Source organism: Malania oleifera, chromosome 7 (assembly GCF_029873635.1).
Source record: "Malania oleifera isolate guangnan ecotype guangnan chromosome 7, ASM2987363v1, whole genome shotgun sequence".
NCBI lineage: Eukaryota > Viridiplantae > Streptophyta > Magnoliopsida > Santalales > Ximeniaceae > Malania > Malania oleifera.
In genome coordinates, this window is record NC_080423.1 from 54,386,732 (window position 1) to 54,405,287 (window position 18,556).

The window sequence follows — 18,556 nt, forward strand, 5'->3', positions numbered from 1 at the left end:
TTTTAAAAATTATGCGATAAAATATTGTGTCCAACTCAGTTGTTGAATTGAATTACAATAGAAGAGTGTTTTTTTTTTTTTTTTCCATTTTACTTTTTAATTTATTGATTTATTTATTTGCTAGGCTCACTTTTTAATTTTTGATAAAATAATTCTACTAAAAAAGGAGAGAAAAATACAATAGAGAGGGGAAAAAAACAAGGAGAATAAGATGTTTTTCCTTTACAAAATGAAAATAGCTACAAAATCAAAGAAAAACAAATACAAGACATTTAATGAAGCAAATCCAACCAATCTGCACTATATGTCTTCCATAGAAACATGATGAAAGAAACCATTTGCCCAAACCCAAGATGCGACAAGCAACACCACTCAACTCCAAGGGAAGTTATTAGCCACACCTTTAAAAATTTTGGCAATCCTCCACTATAATAGTACGCAGAACAAAGTTTTCCTATCTTTTACCTAACCAAACCCTAAAAAAAATAGGGGCAACAAGCCTTGCATGTGGTTCCTAAGTTTCTCCAAAAATACCAAATAACTTCTTTCAAAGAGCCAAGTGAAACAAATGTGGACAAGTCTCCTCACTCCTCAAACAAAGGACATAAATGTCAAGCCTCATTAGATCTTACACTTGCTACAATTTTTACTGCTAATAACAAATTTGGTCCCGAAGTAAAGGAGGTGGTAGATGAGAAATATCAAAAATTTTGTTTCATGGATTAAAGCTCTATGAACAAAGTAGAGCATTCTCAAACATGGTTTTATAGCTTGGCTAGCTATAAAAAACAGACTCAAAAGACAAAACCTTAGTTGTTACATGGGGCAAAAAAATTTCTGATGCTACATGCATAATTTGTAGTTCTTGGCCATAAACCAGAGAGTTTTTCTTTCAATACAATGCATTAAATCAAGCATATAAAAAAGCTTGTGCAATTTGATTCTTCAAAGATCAGAAACAAATTGGGATGAAAAAAATTGGGGTTATTTTCAGCCATGGGAAATAAAAGTCATGAGGAAAAACGTAAAATGGCATGGTCTGCTGCTATCTACAACTCATGGAAAGCAAGCAATGGATTCTTCTTTGACGATAAAGGAGTTAACCCAGATTTGATAGCTGCTCAAGTTGCAGGTGATATCAAAATATGTTTTGCACAGGAGGAAACCTAGTCTTTTCTCAGTTTGCTGCTTTATTTTAGCTGTGGATGTTTTTTCACATATTGCTTGTGCTTGTTTTGTCTATTGTTTGACATTGTGCACATGTTGTGTAAGGCAATGCCATTCTCTAGCAATGATTAATATATGGAGATTAATTCTTCCTCACAAAATTATGGTAGATGAGAGCTATTTAAATGGGAGGGCTAATGGAGAATTGAAATCATAAAGGCATTTGAATATTTGCTTCCATGCCTCTCCTCCCACTCACACATCATTGAACCTAGAGTTTCCAGCATTTGTGTAGTTTGTACAAGCCGTCAAGAATTTACGTCGATAAAGCAAATGTGCATTATTTATGATTAACGTTTTACATTAGATTTTTCCTACGCTATTTTGGAAGGATGTTATCATGGGTTATAATTTTCTATATCTTTTTATTTTTGAGTGAAAATGATGTTAGGTATGATATTTTGTATTTGCTAACCATGTTGTGTTTTGGCTAAGCCACTTTGTTACAAAATTTTTGCTCAGGGGGAAGAGCTTTTAACATAATTTCTTTATAGGGGTAAAGTCTAATTTAGTGTTACTCTCAAAATTTTACTAAAAATTAAAGGAACTAATCATTGTCGTCCTATTGGTCTCAATTTTCCATAGCAAATTGCACAAGGCATGAAGATCTGCAAAGAAAAGGCATTTTTATTCTTTGAACTCGGGAGGAACTTTGGAAAATCAAACCGATCTGATCCTTGTGTATAGGTATACACAATCAACAATAATTTGATTCCATTCGCAGGTCAAACCAAACATGCAGCATAAGTCTAGCATACCATTTCTAATTCCAATGCTTTCCTATTCCTATTCTGTCCATGGACCAAATGCTGCCTAACAAAAGATTTGAAAGCCTGAAACTTATTTGCCACTGTCCTTTAAAATAACACCAAAGTTAGAATGAAGTTAAATTTAAAAAAATGTCAAAGACTTCTTCGAACCATGAATAGTAAGCCTCTTCAGAATTAGAAATTCCACAAATTAATTTAATGCTAAGTGTTAAGCCTATGATCGCCATGCATGACGTAGCTCAGGCTTAATTCATCTCCAAGATAATTGACCATGAATGGTGCAGTACAGGACCAGAAAAATACTAATATATTAGTTAATAGTCACACATCAGATTTCAGACAAATGGGATGGAATCATAGAAAGCTAGTTAGGAATAACAAGAATAGAGGGCCAGACAACTTCATGCTCATCGCATCAAGAAAAATAAGAAAGAGGAGAAATAAAAACCATAATAAAATTATTAAAAAATAGGTTGACCTGGCTGAGCACCAAGTTCAATGACATGGAGCTTTGATGTAATTTGTCCAACATTGATGCTCTTTGTGGCAAAAGAAATAAGGGTAGAAGGATTCTCATTCCCTACAACCTGTGCAAGAAATACGAAAAAATCACAAACTTGTGTAGCAAAAGTAAGGGCAGTAGTAATACAGACATACAAAAAAGGCTAAAGACCATAGACAATGGTGAAAAGGGGAACTTTCAGTTTTAGTGAGGCAAACAATGCAGTATGAGCTTCTAGAGCTTGACTCCGCTGTTGATCCATAGAGAAAAGCTGCATATTCCCTTTGACAAGTTGTGGCCTTTACAAAAAGGAGAAAGGAAATTAGTAATACAAACAGTAACCCCACAAAATAAATAAAATAAGATACTTCTAGATAATTGTATGGGCACATGCCATTGGTTTTAGTACTATCATGGAATCCATGATTTTGTTATTTGAAGTTCTTCATCATGAATTCAAAAACATATTACCTAACTCCACCTAAAAACCGTTTGTGACAAATCCCATCTGCTTGTGAAAGAAAATGCAATCGAGCAATACTCTAAATTACTAAATGGTGGCAATCCTTCATCCTTGAACATAAATCAGCACTGAGGGAAAGGCAATGTACTTAGGTCTAAACATATTATCAAGCAGGCTTCAGTTTAGACCAGACTAGATCTTAGGGCATATATTGAAAGCAAATATATGTTCATAGCACAATGGCAACTGATGGCTGCATTTCACTTGTTTTTGGGTAGAAATGTGTTCATGAGTTTGTGAAAGCAACACCAGGCATTGCAAACACATCATGCGTGTCCTAACCTACAACTTACACCATGCATGCAAAGCATAAAAAACTGTCTTGACTATATAATAACAGCATAACAGGGAACATAGTAATGATAACCACATACCTCAGGCGAATCCGGAGCAATCCCAATCAAAACCAACCATTTTTCAGAAGGATCACAACAATAATTAATTATCTTATAGTTCACCAAATTAGCTGTTCTCTCAAACATCTTTACAGGTTTAGAGTCACCTACATGGGAGAAGGAGTTAGACCCACTTTACAGAAAAAGGTGAAACATAACCTTATGCAGTAGTTAGACCCACTTTCGTCTTATGCCATGTGTATGTATACTTATTTTCCACTTTCCATATTTGACATAATATAACCCCCTTAATTTTTCTACCTAGTATCACCTAAGTTATACGTACACCAGATTTTACAGTGTCTACAAACTCCAACATTAGTAGTAATTATATAATTGTGTAAAAAATATTGACTAATATAATTGTCTCTAAATAGTAAAATAATCATCTTTAAAGGCATTTGGTAAGTTGTATGAATTCATTTAAACAAGCATGACAATTCATTTGACGCAGTTTTAGTTCCCACGGGTCATTTTACTTACGAGTGTGGTGACAGTAGTTGGTTTGTGACAAGAATAAGCATATTCCAAGTTTTGGACGCCTTGAACCCCATTTTTGAGTTGTTATGTTGGTCATACAGTTCAAACTTGGGAACCATCGGCTCATTTGACCTATGTTTAGTTCCTACGGGTCATTTTGCTTACGATTGTAGTGGCGACAGTTGGTTATCTACAAGAACAAGCATGATCCACGTTTTGGGCACGTTGAACCCCATTTTTGACTTGCTTTTTTTACATAATATGGCTCAAACGTGGCAATCATTGGCTCGTTTGACCAGGTTTAGTTCCCACGGGTCATTTTACTTTGTGTGCAATGGCGTTAATTGATTTGTGAAAAAGATATGCATTTTTCATGTTTTGGGCACCTAGAACCCCATTTTTGACTTTTTTGGTAGTCTGTTTGTGACAAAAAATGCATACTTCACGTTTTAAGTCTTGCAGTTCAAATCTGGGAACCGTTGGCTCATTTGACGAAGGACAAGTTCCTATGAGTTATTTTACTTATGAGCATAGTGGCGGTAGCAGGTTTGTGACGAGAACAAGCATAATCCACGTTTTTGGCACCTTGAGACCCATTTTTTACTTGTTTTGTAGATCATACGATTCAAGCTTGGGAACCGTCAGCTCATTTGACACATGTTCAATTCCCACATGGCATTTTACAAACGAGAATGGTGGCTGTAGTTGGTTTCTGACAAAAACAAGCATATTTTACATTTTGGGCAGCTTGATCCCCATTTTTGACTTGTTTTGTAGGTCATATGATTCAAACTTGGGAATTGTTGCCTCGTTCGCCGCAAGTTTAGTTCCCACAAGCCATTTTACTTACGAGTGTAGTGGCAATAGTTGGTTTGTGACAAGAACAAGCATATTCCCCTTTTCGGCACCTTGAACCTCATTTTTGAATTGTTTTATAGGTCATATGGCTCAAACTTCGGAACAGTCGGCTTGTTTGATGTAGAGTTAGTCCCCATGAGCCATTTTACTTGTACGTATACTGGTGGTAGTTGGCTTGTTAGAAAAATATGCATATTTCACATTTTGGGCAACTAGAACCGTTGGCTCATTTGATGCAGGTTTAGTTCCCATGGGTCGTTTGCCTTGCGAATACGGTGGTGGTGGTTGGTTTCTGACAAAAATATGCATATTTCACATTTTGGGCATCGGGAATAGTGGAACCCCATTTTTGACTTGCTTTTTGGTCCTACGGGCCAAACTTGGGAATCGTTAGCTCTTTTGATGCAGGACTAGTTCCCATAGGTCCTTACTTACAAACACGGTGGTGGTAGTTGGGTTGTGACAAAAACATGCATATTCCAAGTTTATAGCCCATTTTGACTTGTTTTGTAGGTCACAAGATACAAACATCACAACCATTGGCTCGTTTGACACAAGTTTAGTTCCACGGGTCATTTTACTAACGAGCACAGTTGTAGTAGTTGAGTTGTGTCAAAAACATGCATATTCCATGTTTTGGGCACCTTGAACCCAAATTTTGATTTGTTTTCTAGGTCATGCGGTTCAAACTTGGGAGTAATCGGCTTATTTGGTGAAGGTTTTGTTCCCACAAATCATTTTACATACAAGTGCGGCGGAGGCAATTGGTTTGTTACAAGAACAAATAGATTCCACATTATAGGCACCTAGAACCCCATTTTTGACTTATTTTGTAGGTCATATGGTTCAAACATGGGAATTGTTGGCTCGTTTGACGCAGTTTTAGTGCCCTAGGGTCATCTTACTTACGAGTACGGTGGCGGTAGTTGGTTTGTGACAAAAAAATGCAGCTTTCACATTTTGAGCACTTGGAACCCCATTTTTAGCTTGGTTTAAAGTTCTACAATTCAAACTTGCGAACCGTTGGCTTGTTTGATGCAAGACTAGTTCCTGCGAGTCATTTTACTTACAAGCACAGTGACGATAGTTCTTTTGTGAATAAAACATGCATTTTCTATGTTTTGGGCACCTTGATCCCAATTTTAATTTGTTTTGTAGGTCATACAATATAAACATAAGAACTATTGGCTCGTTTGACACAGGTTCAGCTCCCACGGGTCATTTTACTAAGTGGCGTTGGTTGGTTTCTGAAAAAAAAACAGGCATATTCCATGTTTTAGGCACCTTGAACCCCGATTTTGACTTGTTTTGTAAGTAATATAGTACAAACATGGGAACCATTGGCTCGTTTGACGTAAGACTGAGTTCCCACTAGTCATTTTACTTACGAGCAAGGTGGCGACAATTGGTTTATGGAAAAATCATTTATGTTTCATGTTGTGGGCATGTTAAACCCTATTTTTGACTTGTTTTGTAGGTCATACGGTACAAACATAGGAATCGCTGGCTCAATTGTGTAGGTTTAATTCCCATGGGTCATTTTACTTACGAGCACGGGGGCGGTAGTTGACTTGTGACAGAAACATTCGTATTCCTTGTTTTGGGTACCTTGAACCCAATTTTTGACTTGTTTTGCTAGACAAATGGTACAAACATGGGAATGGCCGTGGTAGTTGGTTTGCGACAAAAAACATGCATATTTCAGGTTTTAGGAAAATAGAACCCCATTTTTAACTTATTTTGTGGGTCCTACGGTTAAAACTTGAGAACAAACGACTTATTTGACACATGTTAGTTCCCAGGGGTCATTTTACTTAAAATTGCGGTGGCTGCAATTGGTTTGTGGCAAGAACAAGCACATTCCACATTTTGGGCACTTTGAACCCCACTTTTGACTTGTTTTGTAGGTCTCCGTGTTCAAACTTGCGAACCATTGGCTCGTTTGATGCAGGTTTAGCTCCCACTAGTCATTTGACATATGAGCATGGTGGCGATAGTTCGCTTGTCACGAGAACAAGCATTTTCCACATTTTGGGCTTGATGAACCCAATTCTTGACTTGTTTTGTACGTCATAATGGTCAAACTCGGGAACCGTAGGCTCATTCGATACAGGTTTAGTTCCCATAGGTAAGTTTACTTACGATTGTAGTGGCTGCATTTGGTTTGTGATAAGAACAAGCATATTCCACATTTTGGGGTTTGATTACACATGCTTATCATTAGGACATGCTTTAAGGTGTTTTAACTAGAGGAAAGGCTAATAATCTAGGTTGGACATGAAAATCTGTAGAAAACTAGATTTTTGAGATAAAGTTAGGATTTTTCTAACAAAAACTACGGCAAAGTCATGATTTTTTAAGGTTTAAACATGGTTATCCTTAGAACATACTTTAAGGTTTAAACATGGTTATCCTAGCCTAGGCATTTCTCTTGCTCTCAATATATCTTCTTTTTTTTATCAAAAAAACATATAACTATACAATGAAGTTGCTAAGCCATTTAACTATTCCATACCATAGTACCTACTCCAATTTCTTGAGAGCTAATAGTCAACCACAATTTTGAACACAAGCTAAACATTGTACAGTGAATACCTTCTTCAAACAAGGCGTATAAAGTGTTGAGGGGCACAAAAGCTCGCTCCATGTCAACTAGTGCAACCACCATTTTCTTGACTTCATTCTAAAACTCATTCAGTCCAGCACTGGCAATTTCCACTACCTAAGATAAGATTTAAATTGAACTAGTAATTAATATGGTGATGGTCATGGAGATGGTGGTGGTGGTGACGACCATGATACTGCAAATTAGTGTTCATGCAATAAGAATTCTAACTTGTAGGTACATCATACCTCTCTCTTGAAAGGAATATATCTTCCCATACTTGGTATAGCATTTGCAGCAGTGGAAACTATATCAACCAAGACATGATCAACCTAATTTCAACAGTTAGGCAAGAATTCCATGAATAGTAGACAAGGTAACCAAAAATGAAGTTAAAAGAATCCCTCTACAACAATATATAATCCAGCTTTCATTCATTTACAAAAATCTCCATACCCTGTTAAGTATGGCTTATGCAACTTCAATTCCTTTTTCGAGGAACGAGTGTTCAGCTCCTCTTCCCTCCGTTGTCTCTCTATCCTAAGTATGAATTGAAATTTCTAAATTAAAAAAGAAGTCAAGTAAATAAGCTTGTGTATCCAGTAAGGAAATAGAACACCAGTACAATCAATTTAAAAGCACAAAGGGTGAAAACGGTGGTATTGATATGCAGCATGATGAAATAAGCAGCACATGGTCCACCCAAGAGTGGCGCGCCCACACAGACGGAGAGGAAGAGATCAACTCAGCAGATAAAATTCAATTACAAAATAGACCTTCAAGCTCAACCATAGTAGCCAATGGCGCAAAGGGTATCTAGAACCTAGGTATGAGGCAAAGGTCCACGCCTCACAAAGGTTTGGTGCATATTTATTAAAATTGTATGTAAAATACCTTGACAAAAACAAGCATAAACCACACTTTGGGAACCTTGAACCCCATTTTTTACTTGTTTTATGCATCTTATGGCTCAAACGTGGTAACCATTGGCTCGTTCGATGAAGGTTTGGTTCCCACAGGCCGTTTTACTTATAAGTACAGTGGCATTAGTTGGTTTGTGACAAAAACATGCATATTTCGGATTTTGGGCACCTGGAGCCCAATTTTTTACTTGTTTTGTACGTCATACAATTCAAACTTGGGAATCGTTGGCTTGTTCGATGAAGGGCTAGTTCCCATAGGTCATTTTAATTATGAGCAAGGTAGCGATAGTTGGTTTATGGCAAAAACACATGCATATTCCATGTTTTGGGCACCTTAAACCCCACTTTTGACTTGTTTTGTAGGTCATACGGTACAAACATGAGAACCATTGGCTCAATTGATGTAGTTTTAATTTTCATTGGTCATTTTACTAAGCACGGTAGCGGTAGTTGATTTGTGACAGAAATATGCATATTCATTGTTTTAAGCACCTCGAACCCTGATTTTGACTTTTTTTGTTTGTCATATGGTACAAACGTGGGAACCGTTGGCTCATTTGACGCTGGTTTTGTTCTCACTAGTCGTTTTACTCACAAGTGTTTTATGAGAATAAAAGGCATATTCCACATTTTAGGCACCTTAAACCCTGTTTTTGACTTGTTTTGTTGATCATATGGTACAAAACATGGGAACCGTTGGCTCGTCTGACAGAGGTTTAGTTCCCAAGGGTCATTTTACTTAATAATGTGGTGGTGGTAGTTGGTTTGTGGCAAACTTATGCATACTTCATCTCTTTGGCACTTGGAACCCCATTTTTTACTCATTTTTAGGTCCTACGGTTCAAACTTGGGAACCGTTGGCTCACTTGACGCAGGACTAGTTCCCATGGGTCATTTTACTTATGAGTACGGTGGCAATAGTTGATTTGTGATAAGAACAGGCATATTCCACGTTTTGGGCACCTTGAACCTCATTTCTGACTTGTTTTGTAGGTACTTCGATTAAAACTTGGGAATCTTCGGCTCGTTTGAATCAACCCTAGTTCTCATGGGTCATTTTACTTATGAGCATAGTGGCGGTAGTTGGTTTGTGAAGAGAACAAGCATATTGCACGTTTTGGGCACCTTAAACCCCATTTTTTACTGATTTTGTAGGTTATATGGTACAAACATGGGAACCATTGGCCCGTTTGACGTAGGTTTAGTTTTCTCGAGACATTTTAGTTTGGGATATGGTGGTGGTAGTTGGTTTGTAACAAAAGCATGCATATTTCACATTTTCGGTACTTGGAACCCCATTTTTGACTTGTTTTGTAGGTATTACGGCTCAAACACGGGAACTGTTGGCTTGTTTGATGCAGGTTTAGTTCCCACGAGTCATTTTACTTATGACTATGTTGGCGGCAGTTAGTTTGTGACAAGAACAAGCATATTCTAAGTTTTGGACACCTTGAACCCCGATTTTGACTGGTTTTCTAGGTCATACTGGTCAAACTTGCGAACCATTAGTTCATTTGATGTAGGACTAGTTCCCACTGGTCTTTTACTTATGCGTATGGTGGCGGTAGTTCGTTTGTTGCAAAAACATGCATATTCCATGTTTTGGGCACTTTAAACCCTTATTTTGACCTATTTTTTAGGTAATACGGTACAAACACTTGAATCATTGGCTTGTTTGACCTAGGGTTTAGTTCCTATGGGTCATTTTATATACGAATTCATGGTGGTAGTCGGTTTGTGACAAAACATGCATTATTCACGTTTTGGGAACTTGGAACCCAATTTTTGACTTGTGTTTTCGGTGTTGCAGTTCAAATTTGGGAACTGTTGGCGCGTTTGACGAAGGACTAATTCCCATGACTCATTTTACTTATGAGCACGGTGACGGTAATAGGCTTTTTATGAGAACAAGCATAATCCACGTTTTTGGCACCTTGAGACCCATTTTTTACTTGTTTTGTAGGTGATACGATTCAAGTTGGGAACCGTCAGCTGATTTGACACAGGTTCAATTCCCATATGGCATTTTAACTACAAGAATGGTGGTTGTAGTTGGTTTCTGACAAAAACAAGCATATATTACATTTTAGGCAGCTTGATCCCCATTTTTGACTTGTTTTGTAAGTCATATGATTCAAACTTGGGAACCGTTGCCTCGTTCGCCGCAATTTTAGTTCCCACAGGTCTTTTTACTTGCAAATATGGTGGCAGTAGTCGGTTTGTGACATCAGTATGCATATTTCACGTTATCGGCACCTTGAATCCCATTTTTGAATTGTTTTGCAGGTCATACGATTCAAACTTCGGAACCGTTGACTCTTTTGATGCAAGACTAGTTCCCACAGGCCATTTCACTTGCAAGTGCAGTGGCAGCAGTTGGTTTGTGACAAGAACAAGCATATTCAACTTTTCGGTACCTTGAACCCCATTTTTAAATTGTTTTATAGGTCATATGGCTCAAACTTCAGAACAGCTGGGTTGTTTAATGCAGAGTTAGTCCCCACGGGTCATTTTACTTGTGCGCGTATAGTGGCGGTCGTTGGCTTGTGAGAAAAATATGCATATTTCACATTTTGGGCAACTGGAACCGTTGGCTCATTTGATGCAGGTTTAGTTCCTATGGGTCATTTGCCTTGTGAGTATAGTGGTGGTGGTGGTGGTTGGTTTCTGACAAAAATATGCATATTTCACATTTTGGGCACGGGGAATAGTGGAACCCCATTTTTGACTTGGTTTTTGGTCCTATGGGTCAAACTTGGGAACCGTTGGCTCTTTTGATGCAAGACTAGTTCCCATAGGTCCTTAACATATGAGCATGGTGGCGGTAGTTGAGTTGTGACAAAAACATGCATATTCCAAGTTTGTAATCCATTTTGACTTGTTTTGTAGGTCGCAATATACAAACATCGCAGCCATTGGCTCATTTGACACAAGTTTAGTTCCGCGGGTCAATTTACTAACGAGCACAATTGTAGTAGTTGAGTTGTGTCAAAACATGCATATTCCATATTTTGGGCACCTTGATGACTTGTTTTGTAAGTCATACGGTTCAAACTTGGGAGTAATTGGCTTATTTGGTGAAGGTTTTGTTCCCACAAATCATTTTACTTACAAGTTTGGTGGCGACAATTGGTTTGTTACAAGAACAAGCAGATTCCACACTACAGGCACCTAGAACCCCCATTTTTGACTTATTTTGTAGGTCATATGGTTCAAACATGGGAACTGTTGGCTCGTTTCACGCAGGTGTAGTGCCCACGAGTTATTTTACTTACGAGTACGGTGACAATAGTTGGTTTGTGACAAAAATATGCAGCTTTCACATTTTGAGCACCTGGAACACCATTTTTGGCTTGGTTTAAGGTCCTACAATTCAAACTTGGGAACTGTTGGTTTGTTTGATGTAAGACTAGTTCCTGCGGGTCATTTTACTTACAAGCACAGTGACAATAGTTCTTTTGTGAATAAAACATGCATATTCTACGTTTTGGGCACCTTGATCCAAATTTTAATTTGTTTTGTAGGTCATACAGTACAAGCATAAGAACTGTTGGCTCATTTCACACAGGTTTAGCTCCCACGGGTCATTTTACTAATTGGCGTTCGTTGGTCTCTTAAAAAAAACATGCATATTCCATGTTGTAGGCACCTTGAACCCCAATTTTGACTTGTTTTGTAAGTAATATAGTACAAACATGGGAACCATTGGCTCGTTTGACATTAAGACTGAGTACCCACTGGTCATTTTACTTACAAGCAAGGTGGCGACATTTGGTTTATGAAAAAATCATTTATGTTTCATGTTGTGGGCATGTTAAACCCTATTTTTGACTTGTTTTGTATACAGTACAAACATAGGAACCGCTGGCTCAATTGTGTAGGTTTAATTCGCATGGGTAATTTTACTTACGAGCACGGGGGCGGTAGTTGACTTGTGACAGAAACATTCATATTCCTTGTTTTTCTAGACAAATAATACAAACATGGGAATGGCCGTGGTAGTTGGTTTGCGACAAAAACATGCATATTTCAGGTTTTGGGAACCTAGAACCCCATTTTTGACTTGTTTTGCGGGTCCTAGGGTTAAAACTTGAGAACAAACGACTTATTTGACACATGTTAGTTCCCAGGGGTCATTTTACTTAAAATTGCGGTGGCTGCAGTTGGTTTGTGACAAGAGCAAGCACATTCCACGTTTTGGGCACTCTGAACCCCACTTTTGACTTGTTTTGTAGGTTAGCATGTTCAATCTTGGGAACTGTTGGCTCGTTTGATGTAGGTTTAGCTCACACAGGTCTTTTTCAGATGAGTATGGTGGCGGTAGTTGTTTTGCGACAAAAATGTGCATATTTCACATTTTGGCCATGTAGAACCCATTTTTGACTTCTTTTGTAGGTCATATGGTTCAAACTTGAGAACCGCTAGTTCGTTTGACATAGATTTATTTCCTCTGAGTCAATTTTCTTACGAGCATGGTGGTGGTAGTTGATTTGTGATGAGAACAAGGTTATTACATGTTTTGGGCACCTTGAGCCCCGATTTTGACTTGTTTTGTAGGTAATAAGGTACAAACATGGGAACCGTTGGATCGTTTGACGAAAAATTTAGTTCCCACGAGTCATTTTACTTACGTGTATGGTGGCAGTAGTTGGTTTGTGACAAAAACATGCATATTTGAGGTTTTGCTCACTTGGAACCCTACTTATATTTTGTAGGTCAAACGGATCAAAACATGGGAACTTTTGGCTCATCTGAAGCAGGATTGGTTCCCACGGGTCATTCTACTTTACCAGCACGGTGGCGGTAGTTGGTTTGAGACAAGAACAAGCATATTCCATGTTTTGTGAACCTTGAAGATAACTTTTCACTTGTTTTGTAGGTCATACGGTTCGAACTTGGGAACTAATGCTCATTTGGGCGTTGTTGGCTTCTTTAATGTAGGTTTAGTTCCTAAGGGGAACCACAATTTTAATTTGTTTTAGGTCCCCCGGTTCAAACTTGAGAACTAGTTGCTTGTTTAACTTAGGACTAGCTCCCACAGGTCATTTCACTCACGCGCACGAAGGCGGTACTTGGTTTGTGATGAAAACAAGGATATTCCAAACTTTGGCAACCTTGAACCCAATTTTTAACTTGTTTTTTAAGTCAAACAGTTCAAATATAGGAACCAACGTCTCATTTGTCGCAAGTTTAGTTCCTAGGGGTCATTTTACTCACAAGTATGGTGGCGGTAGTTGGTTTGTGAAATGAACAAGAATATTCCATGTTCTAGACACCTTAAACAATATTTTTGACTTGTTTTGTAGGTCATATGGTTTGAACTTGGAACCATTGGCTCGTTTGATGTAGGACTTGTTCCAACGGGCCATTTCACTTATGGTGTCGGCAACTGGTTTGTGACAAGAGCAAGCATATTCCACATTTTGAGCACCTTGCACCCCATTTTTTACTTGTTTTGTACATCATGTGGCTCAATCTCGGGAACCGTTGGATCGTTTGGTTCAGATTTAGTTCCCACGGGTCATTTTACTTATGAGTATAGTGGCAGTGGTTGGTTTGTGACAAAAACATCCATATTTCATGTTTTGGTCACTTGGAACCCAACTTTTGACTTGTTTTGTAGGTCCGACGGTTCAAACATGGGTACTGTTGGCTCATTCAAAGTAGGACTAGTTCCCACAGGCCATTCTACTTACAAGCACAGTGGCGGTAGTTGGTTTGTGACAAAAACAAGCATATTCTAAGTCTTGGGAACCTTGGACCCTATTTTTCACTTATTTTGTAGATTATGGTTCAAACATCAGGACCAACGCTCATTTGACTAAGGTTAGTTCCCAATGGTCATTTTACTTACGAGTATGGTGGCAGCAGTGGGTTTGTGAACAGAACAACCATATTCCACATTTTGAGAACCTTGAACCCCATTTTTTACTTGTTTTTAGGTCCTCCGATTCAAACGTAGGAACCGGTTACTCGTTAAGACTATCTCCCACAGGTCATTTCACTTACCAGCATGGTGGCGGTGCTTGGTTTGTGACAAAAACAAGGATATTTCACGATATTTAGGGATAGAAAAGACCTTTAATAAATGAGATAAAAATATGACTTTTTTAACAAATACTAAGGCAAGGTCTCAACTTTTTAGGGTTTGATTGCACGTGATTAATATTAGACCATGCTTTAAGGTGTTTTGACTCCAGGGTAGGCTAATAATCAAGGTTGGACATGTAAATCAGTATAAAACTAGATTTTTGAGGCCATGAAGACATTTAGGTATGGAAGAGGCTTTTAATGTATGCGATAAAGTTATGACTTTTCTAACAAATACTGACGGAAAGTAACGATTTTTTAGGGTTTGATTGCACATGGTTATCACTAGAACATGCTTTAAGGGGTTTTGATTCAAGGGTAGGCTAATAATCTTGGGTGGACATTAAAATCAGTATAAAGCTAGATTTCTTAGGCCATGAATGTGTCTAGGGATGAAAGAGGGCTTTAATGAATGAGATAAAGTTACGATTTTTCTAACAAATACTACGGCAAAGTCACGATTTTTAGAGTTTGATTGCAAGTAGTTATCACTAGAACATGCTTTAAGGTGTTTTGACACAAGGGTAGGATAATAATATAGGTTGGACATGATAATTAGTATAAAGCCAGATTTTTGAGGTCATGAAGGTTTTTTAGGGATGGAAGGGGCCTTTAATGAACGAGATAAAGTTTCGCTTTTTCTAAAAAATACTAACGTAAAGACACGATTTTTTAAGGCTCGATTGGAAATGGTTATCATTAGAATATGCTTTAAGGTGTTTTGACTCAAGGGTAGGTTAATAATCTTAGTTGGACATGAAAATAAGCATAAAACAAGATTTTTGTGGCCATGAAGACGTTTAGGGATGGAAGAGGCCTTTAATATATGAGATAAAGCTATGATTTTTCTAACAAATAGTAAGACAAAGTGATGACTTTTTAGGGTTTTGATTGCAAATGGTTATCATTAGAACATGTTTTAATCAAGGTAGACTAATAATCTAGGTTAGACATGAAAATCAGAATAAAGCTAGATCTTTTAGGCCACGAAGGTGTTTAGAGATGGAAGAAGCCTATAATGTATGAGATAAAAATACAATTTTTCTAAAAAATATTAAGGCAAAGCCATGATTTTTTAGGGTTATCAAACATGCTTATCATTAGAACATGCTTTAAGGTGTTTTGACTAGAGGAAAGTCTAATAATCTAGGTTGGACATGAAAATCTGTAGAAAACTAGATTTTTGAGATAAAGTTAGGATTTTTCTGACAAATACTAAGGCAAAGTCACGATTTTTTAAGGTTTAAACATGGTTATCCTTAGAACATACTTTAAGGTTTAAACATGGTTATCCTAGCCTAGGCATTTCTCTCTCTCTCTCTCTCTCTCTCTCAATATATCTTCTTTTTTATCAGAAAAACATATAACTATAAAAATGAAGTTGCTAAGCCATTTAACTATTCCAGACCATAATACCTACTGCAATTTCTTGTTAGCTAATAGTCAACCACAATTTTGAACATAGCTAAAATGTTTTCACTCATTGGCGATGAACTGCCTTAACAATTATAAGCTAAACATTGTACGGTGAATACCTTCTTCAAACAAGGCGTATAAAGTGTTGAGAGGCACAAAAGCTCGCTCCATGTCAACTAGTGCAACCACCATTTTCTTGACTTCATTCTGAAACTCATCCAGTCCAGCATTGGCAATTTCCACTACCTAAGATAAGATTTAAATTGAACTAGTAATTAATATGGTGATGGTCATGGAGATGGAGGTGGTGGTGATGACCATGATACTGCAAATTAGTGTTCATGCAATAAGAATTCTAACTTGTAGGTACATCATACCTCTCTCTTGAAAGGAAGATATCTTCCCATACTTGGCATAGCATTTGCAGTAGTGGAAACTATATCAACCAAGACATGATCAACCTAATTTCAACAGTTAGACAAGAACTCAATGAATAGTAGACAAGGTAACCAAAAATGAAGTTAAAAGAAGCCCTCTACAACAATATATAATCCAGCTTTCATTCATTTACAAAAATCTCCATACCCTGTTAAGTATGGCTTACTTGTATGGCTTACTCAGCTTCAGTTCCATTTTCAAGGAACGAGTATTCAGCTCCTCTTCCCTTCGTTGTTTCTCCATCTTGAGTATGAATTGAAATTTCTAAATTACAAAAGAAGTAAATAAGCTTGTGTATCCAGTAAGGAAATAGAACACCATTACAATCAATTTAAAAGCACAAAGTGTGAAAACGGTGGTATTGATATGCAGCATGATGAAATAAGTAGCACATGGTCCGCCCACAAGTGGCGCGCCCACACAGATGGAGAGGAAGAGATCAACTCAGCAAATAAAATTCAATTACAAAATAGACCTTCAAGCTTAACCATAGTAGCCAATGGCGCAAAGGGTAGTAAGGTGCAAAGGGTATCTAGAACCTAGGTATGAGGCAAAGGTCCACGCCTCACAAAGGTTTGGTGCATATTTATTAAAATTGTATGTAAAATACCTTGACAAAAACAAGCATAAACCACACTTTGGGAACCTTGAACCCCATTTTTTACTTGTTTTATGCATCTTATAGCTCAAACGTGGTAACCATTGGCTCGTTCGATGAAGGTTTGGTTTCCACGGGTCGTTTTACGTATAAGTATAGTGGCATTAGTTGGTTTGTGATAAAAACATGCATATTTCAGATTTTGGGCACCTGGAGCCCAGTTTTTGACTTGTTTTGTAGGTCATACGATTCAAACTTGGGAATCGTTGGCTTGTTCGATGAAGGACTAGTTCCCACGGGTCATTTTAATTATGAGCAAGGTGGCGGTGGTTGGTTTGTGACAAAAACATCCATATTTCATGTTTTGGTCACATGGAGCCCAACTTTTGACTTGTTTTGTAGGTCCTACGGTTCAAACATGGTTAGTGTTGGCTCATTCAAAGTAGGACTAGTTCCCACGGGTCATTCTACTTACGAGCACGGTGACGGTAGTTGGTTTGTGACAAAAAGAAGCATATTCCAAGTCTTGGGAACCTTGGACCCAATTTTTCACTTGTTTTGTAGGTCATACGGCTCAAACATCGGGACCAACGCTCATTTGACTCAAGTTAGTTCCCAGGGGTCATTTTACTTACGAGTATGGTGGCGACAGTGGGTTTGTGAAAAGAACAACCATATTCCACATTTTGGGAATCTTGAACCCCATTTTTCACTTCTTTTTTAGGCCCTCCAATTCAAATGTGGGAACCGGTTACTCGTTAAGAGTAGCTCCCATGGGTCATTTCACTTACCAGCACGGTGGCGGTGCTTGGCTTGTGGCAAAAACAAGGATATTTCATGGTGTTCAGGGATAGAAAAGACCTTAAATAAATGAGATAAAAATACAATTTTTCTAACAAATACTAAGGCAAGGTCTCAACTTTTTAGGGTTTGATTGCACGTGATTATTATTAGAACATGCTTTACGGTGTTTTGACTCCAGGGTAGGCTAATAATCAAGGTTGGACATGTAAATCAGTATAAAGCTAGATTTTTGAGGCCATGAAGGCGTTTAGGTATGGAAGAGGCTTTTAATGTATGCAATAAAGTTACGACTTTTCTAACAAATACTGACGGAAAGTAATGATTTTTTAGGGTTTGAGTGCACATAGTTATCACTAGAACATGCTTTAAGGCTTTTTGATTCAAGGGTAGGCTAATAATCTTGGATGGACATTAAAATCAGTATAAAGTTAAAGCTAGATTTCTTAAGCCATGAATGTGTCTTGGGATGAAAGAGGTTGTTAATGAATGAGATAAAGTTACAATTTTTCTAACAAATACTACAGCGAAGTCACGATTTTTAGGGTTTGATTGCAAATAGTTATCATTAGAACATGCTTTAAGGTGTTTTGACACAAAGGTAGGATAATAATATAGGTTGGACATGAAAATCAGTATAAAGCTAGATTTTTGAGGCCATGAAGGTTTTTTAGGGATGGAAGGAGCCTTTAATGAATGAGATAAAGTTAAATTTTTATGGCCATGAAGGTGTTTAGGAATGGAAGAGACCTTTAATATATGAGATAAGATTATCATTAGAACATGCTTTAAGGTGTTTTGACTCAATGGTAGGTTAATAATCTTAGTTGGACATGAAAATCAACATCAAGCTAGACTTTTGGGGCCATAAAGATGTTTAGGGATGGAAGAGGCCTTTAATATGTGAGATAAAGTTATGATTTTTCTAAC

General features: G+C 37.6%; 1 long non-coding RNA gene across 1 annotated transcript in view; it reads right to left on the reverse strand.

Moving 5' to 3' along the window:
• Positions 1-7,921, reverse strand: part of LOC131159904 (uncharacterized) — an 82,863-nt gene extending 74,942 nt beyond the window's left edge. Inside the window, exons 1-3 of the long non-coding RNA XR_009137885.1 lie at positions 7,817-7,921; positions 7,609-7,692; positions 7,351-7,477 (exon numbers count right to left, since the gene is read on the reverse strand). This is a non-coding gene — a long non-coding RNA (uncharacterized LOC131159904). The remainder of the gene's footprint in view (positions 1-7,350; positions 7,478-7,608; positions 7,693-7,816) is intronic.
• Between the last annotated feature and the right edge of the window lie 10,635 nt (positions 7,922-18,556).